General features: G+C 36.0%; 1 protein-coding gene across 4 annotated transcripts in view; it reads left to right on the forward strand.

Moving 5' to 3' along the window:
• The window catches only part of LOC119572994 (5'-AMP-activated protein kinase catalytic subunit alpha-2-like), a 122,123-nt gene that overhangs the window by 17,819 nt on the left and 99,304 nt on the right, over nucleotides 1–5,000 (forward strand). The gene's annotated exons all lie outside the window — the stretch shown is intronic.

Here is a 5,000-nt window from a genome sequence, read left to right on the forward strand (position 1 = left end):
GAAGAAAGTAGTTATGATTATTTGATATTGGGCTATTGTTATATGATATCAGAAATGCTAAGATATGTGAATATACATCATAATATCTGCATCTACAGTAGTAACCAATTTAGCTATTCAGATGATTTCCTATCTGCTAATTATTATGTAAGAATTGGTAGCTGTATTCAAGATCTAATGCAGGTGCTAAGGAGGGATTCAAGTAGAAGCTCGGCTCTTGCTTACTGCCCTCAGGTGGATATTCATACTTCTATATATTTCTATTAACAAAAGGACCCTCTGAATTGAAATTGACATTTCTTATATTTGTGTTTAACAAAGTCTGAGTTTTACTTCAAGTTAATTATAGTAATATTTTTAGTAATATATTCATGTTTTAGTTATTACATCTGTCTTGCTTAATAGAAATAATTTACAAAAAGCCAAAGATTTACCCAAAACATGATTATTGTACATATTGTACAATAATCACTGATTTCATTCAATGCCTAGTAGTTGGTTATCAAAATTAAACAGATGCAAGCTATTATTCTTTTAAAGGTAGCTTGTCAAAATTTGGCCATATTATGAAGTTGAAGAGAGTATTCTATAAATTAATAAACCTGATAATTGGTTGCAGTAATGTAGAGTAGTCATTTTAGATTTATTAGATAAGATTTAATTTTGCATGCATTGTTTTTATTGAACAAAAAGAAAAAAAATTAAGAAAGGAAAAAAGACCAAACATACCCAGTTCCCAAATTTTAATTAGAAATACATATACCCAAAATTTAATGAGAATACATATTCCAAATTTTAATGAGAAATACATATTCCCCAATTTTAATGAGATACATATTCCCAAATTTTATTAAGAAATACAGAGTCAGTGATACAGTCGGGTGCATATACAACCAGATGCAAGTAAAGCTAGAACAGTTACAGCTACTTAACCAGTGTTCAACTTTGTCACTAATAATGTTCCTGTAGTCTATCCACTTAATATGTATGTGTGTGTGTGTGTGTGTGTGTGTGTGTGTGTGTGTGTGTGTGTGTGTGTGTGTGTGTGTGTGTGTGTGTGTGTGTGTGTGTGTGTGTGTGTGTGTGTGTGTGTGTGTGTGTGTGTGTGTGTGTAGATAGATAGATAGATAGATAGATAGATAGATAGATATAGATGTAGATATATATACATATACATATGAATATAAAAGCATGAAATAATGTGAAGTTTCACAAATGGAAGACTCAGAGGTCAGAGTCCAAGCAGTAGGGCATGAAAACCAAAGTTTACCAGAGTGAAAGTTTATGCAACCAAATCTGCATTTCTCTTTTGACAAAGATAGTGGAAATCAGAAGAATTCCATTGCCTAACACCTACAAGTCCCTACCATGTGCCCCATCTGTCAAACTCCTAATTCTCAGTCCTGAAGGCATAATGCAAAAAAACAGATTTTAAAATACTTAAAAGAAATGGTGGGAGTGAAGGATAACACAAAAGAACAACCAATAACATAGTTGGGGAGCAAGTTCATTTGAATAAAAAGGAAAAGACACTGGATGCAATGCCAACCAGAATGAGGTGGACAGAAAATGAAATATATAAAAGGGACAGCTGCTTAGGTATGTATGCCATATAATAGGATAGCATTCTAAATTATCCAAGTGATCCTGAACTATATATAAGACCAATAACTATAAAGTAATGGTGTTGCACCTACCCAAATAATGTACCCATGACAACAAAGCTACCACCTTATTGCCTGCAGCAACAAATGCTACATGGCCAACATTCAGGTTACAAATGCAGTAGGGCATGTTTGTATTATCTTGAATAGTTACTATATCATAGTATGAATAGTTAGTATATTGTAGTAATGGGAACACTCATTTGCATGATCTACCTCATTACTAAATTGTTAGACTGGTGTGTCTGTGTGTTGGGGGGGGGGGACAAAAACAATTATAACAAGAGTGTTATAAGAAATAAAAGTAATCATCAGCAGCCCCATCTTGCTGACTAGGAACCTAGGGCAGTACTCATGAAAGGTCACAGGCTCCAGGCTTTGTCATTGACTGGCAGAAAAAAGTCTGACTGTGATTTTGTTTATGACTCCTCAGAAAAATGTCTTTCACATATGATTTATGTCTGTGACTCAGCTGAAGTTTAAGACAGGCTTGGAGGTGTTCCACATTTCACAGCTGTCTCAGTGACAACAAACATAGAGGGTGTCCTACATAAATATAAGATATATATTAGATTTGTAACAGTATAGTCATTATGTAGTAGAGGTTCATTAGTTATTTTACTTTATTATTATATAGGCTTATCATCATAAGTTTATTAAGATGTAATATTAGTTGTAATTAGTGTGATGTTTGAAAGGTGTTTCAGAGATGACATTGTTAAGGATAGTCTTTGGATTGTGTCATAGACAAATTCTATGACAATCTTGTTTTTAAGAGTCTTTAAATTCTTTAAAAAAATTCTATGACCTTTTGTGAATACTACTCTAGGGCTGGGTCATAGCTTTACAGGCTGTCTAGATGGTGCTATACAAGATGATACGGTTCACAGATAATCTTCAAGAGGTCCATTGGCCTTCCTCCTGATCACACCTAAGATAATATAATCAGAAAATTTAGACTTTTAAATTGTAACTTCACACATAATGAAAAAGAGAGAATGTGGCCCACATTAGCCAACTCATCCACCCTTTTTATTATTGTTGTGGCTTAAAGAGCATGACCACCAGGGTCCTAGCTACAAGTGTTGGTGTTGCAGTAGAAGCAGAATCTGTGAGAGACACCTTCCACCCAACAAGCAGGCATGGCCACAGGTTCTAAAACATGTCCTTGAAGTAATTTATAGCAAAAGGTAGAGGATAGGGAATGAGAGATGAGGAAGAAGTTATTCCCAACTATAGAAACACCAAAGCACAGGAAAGCTCATGTACTCTACTGTGCAAAGCCTAGTTGCCAAAACTACTAAGAACATCTAAGGGTTATCCAGGTAAGGTGAATTTTTTTTTTACCCAAGCTGGAAATATTTGATGGTTTGAAGGGTAATAATAAAATAAATACACAACACATATAGATATGGTGTGGTCAGCATTAGCAGCAAGAGTATTTCACTGCCAACATATGGCACAAAATATGGGGATTGGGCTTATATGAGCAGAGACTGCTGGGCACACGTGAACACTGGTGGTGACAAGACTAGGTCTCCCCTTCCCAATTTATTTTGCCTTTTTGGTATAAGCATTAGCTTTTATGACATTTACCAAAGTTTGTCATTTGATTGGATAATCCAGATGGTAATTGACTGTTTCCCTTGCACAGACTCCATATTATCTCTCTAGGTAGTCTATAACTCAGTGCAATAATAATAACACTAAGTAACATTTTATCATTTGTATCATTAATTTTTTTTTTTTATAATATTAAATTTTCTGTAATACAACATGCACTGCTAGTCATGGCTGAATTCTGAGCATGGAAAAGGTATCTTCCCTGAAGATGCTCTTCCAGTCATGGGTCATGGACATTACATTACACACCTGTTTATCCATGGATATCATGCAAAAACTGCATCCTAAATGCCAAATGAGTCTAATCATCCTCCAAGAGGTTTCCTGTCAAACCAGCCTTCAGCAAAATGCTCAAGTTTGCACCATGCTGACCCACAGCCAGATTTTCCCATGACAGCATGTTCACATCACCTGCCCATCAAACCAAATTTTTTCATGACATGATGGTCGTGTCATCTGGATCAGAGAAGTAAAGCAATATGAACGAAGAGGATATAGCCAGAAATGAATACATCTCTGAAAGAGTGTTGTTTCTCAAATGTGCTGCAGAAATATAACCTAGCAGGTTGATATTGACTACTGGTTATCTGCATGTGGCCTCGTAAGAGATCCTGTACTATAACAGGTGAAAAAAAATTAACTGATTTCAATAGAGAAATTCTATATGTATAAGCATAAGGATATTGTGAAACTTTCTATTAGCCAACCTTATAGAACCCCCTGGAACAGGAAGAGGACAAAATAAAGTTATATGAATACATCTTAGCCTCACACAGGGAGCCATGGGAGAAGGCATCCTTGAATTCTTTTCAGCTTATCAAACACCTATAACATGAGGGAAGTTACTGATGGTGTTCCATTCTGAGTCACTTATGCCTAAGAAAGTATATAATTGCTGATGGACACAAACAGATCAATTTGAAGAACACCATACCACCTCATTATATTAAGGAGAAAGTCATGTCTGATACCTACTCCAGTGACCTAGATACTTGTTGAGATTAAGTATCTAACTATCAATTCTAGGTCCCTATGAGATATTAAATCATTATCTGGAGATTCCAGTTATACATTATCAAGATCACACAGGACCCTTGCTTTTGGAGGCATTACATTGCACTGAAGTGTAAGCTTTCAACATAGAACCAGCAAATCACCATGTTTTCCTGGACCCTGACACAATGGAACTCATTGGTGATCAACCAGTATCCTGCTGTTTTTATGACAGGGCATTCAGACCTGGTAGAGATAGTTATAATGTGGTGCTTCATAGGTCTTAACTAGCATCTTGCTTACAGAGGTGAAACAAGTTCCTCCACCAGTGAGAATAGGGGACACCTAGTTTTGAACATGGAAGATGGACTGGAAGATGGCCTGATGAACCCAAGGCTATGGACAATATGAAAATGAAAAGAGACATGAGCAAATGTCTTTCCCATTCCAGCTGATCTCCCAAGGCCCTCAACAAAGAAATTTAGGGGAAAAGAGAAGGCATGGAAGTCCTTTTTAAAGGCAATCAAAGGACTAAGATGAGGGGAAAACCAAACAAGGCTCCCCTATCATATATATGTTCTCTCAAAAGGAATCATTCAGAACCCTTTGTCATAAATACATTTAAATGAAGTTTCTGTGGAGCAGAATTGTAATCATGACTAGTGGAATCCACTCATTTTTCAAGATAGTTGACAGCTTGGGTTGCTTAACCCTTACCCG

This window comes from Penaeus monodon, chromosome 5 (genome assembly GCF_015228065.2).
Source record: "Penaeus monodon isolate SGIC_2016 chromosome 5, NSTDA_Pmon_1, whole genome shotgun sequence".
In the NCBI taxonomy this organism is placed as follows: Eukaryota; Metazoa; Arthropoda; class Malacostraca; order Decapoda; family Penaeidae; genus Penaeus; species Penaeus monodon.